Source organism: Arachis ipaensis, chromosome B03 (genome assembly GCF_000816755.2).
Source record: "Arachis ipaensis cultivar K30076 chromosome B03, Araip1.1, whole genome shotgun sequence".
Taxonomy (NCBI): domain Eukaryota; kingdom Viridiplantae; phylum Streptophyta; class Magnoliopsida; order Fabales; family Fabaceae; genus Arachis; species Arachis ipaensis.
In genome coordinates this window covers 122,515,801-122,517,247 of record NC_029787.2, presented here as the reverse complement: position 1 = coordinate 122,517,247, position 1,447 = coordinate 122,515,801, and positions in this window count along the sequence as shown.

Below are 1,447 nucleotides of genomic sequence, written 5' to 3'. Positions count from 1 at the left end.
TCGTTTGCATGCCTTTTTCTCCCTTCTTTGACATCGCACCGTTGCCAAGCCAGAGGTCTTGTTCCGCTGCTGTTCTAAAACTGCACCTCTGTCCTTGCTTCCACACCACTGCATCGTGTCTTTGCCACTTTCATCGCATGCCGTTTTGCTTCATTCACCCAAATGGTATGACCCAAATAAACATCCACATCTTAGTGAAAGAACTATCTGCTACGGAAATATACCCAAATAAACATCCACTTTAAAATGAAAAGAACCATCTTCATGCATAATAAAATAAACATTCGACTTAGTTGATAAAAAATAAGTAACGCGACAGCAGCTGCAGGACGCCAGGGTCATAATACAGCAGCGATGGTGGTGACACAGAATTGTAAGGGAGCAATTACAAAANNAAAATATAAAAAAAATTTAAAATTATAATTAAACTTAATTAATTCAAAATTTAATTTTTAAAATTGAAATTAACTTTTTTTAACCTATTATTTACATGGTTCAGACAAAATGTTGTTATCTCATGCTTTCTTAAAAAAAGTTAGTATCATTTTTTGTCCAAATGTCTAGAGTATATATTAAGGTTGTCCCTAACTTTTTTTTTCCTTTGTTTTATTTATGCCACAAACGTTTTAAATGAGGTGAGTTCTATCCAACACCTCTAAATCAACATGTAAATTATTCCTTGTGACGTGGCATGTTTTAATTGGATGTTTAGTTTTAGTTTGAGTTAATTTAACTCAATAAGAGTTAATATCTTAACTAAAATACGGTAATTTTGTAATTAAATATTAATAATTTTATTTGATATTAATGAATTCTTCACCGTTGCAGATCACCAATGGCTGTACTGCGTCAATATATTTTTCAATTTCAATTAGGAAACAGAGAGCAAGTGCGATGGTTTCAATTGAAGAGCAATTTTGGGGGAATGATACTGATACTCCGTCATCTTCTTCCTGATGCTCAAACCATATTGAAATTTTCTTTCTAAGGATCATCATTTGCAAGAAGTCTTCACGATCTTGGCTAGTTGATTCTGCAAAGCCACAACATGTCTTTGATATAACATCAATTGAAAAGCAAGGATTCATTTTTTGGGAGCATGATTTAGGGAAGAAATAAAAATAAGATTTTTAATAGTTTAGTAAATTATACAATTACCCACTTTAGGTTATAATTTAATTACTAATAGTTTAACCATAGTTAACATAATCACCAATTAGAGAGTGACATGTCACAGAGGATAATGTACATATTATTATAGGAAGGGTAGAGTAGAATTTAGCTTTAAATGATTCAACGATACTCTATAAAAAATTACTAATGAAATATGCTGATGATATACATGTAACAAAATCTTATAATATTATCATTGTGAATAAATTTTAAAAGAGTTAAAAAAAATCAAAACCTTTTTACTTAAATAAAATAAATTAAATAAGAACCAGAA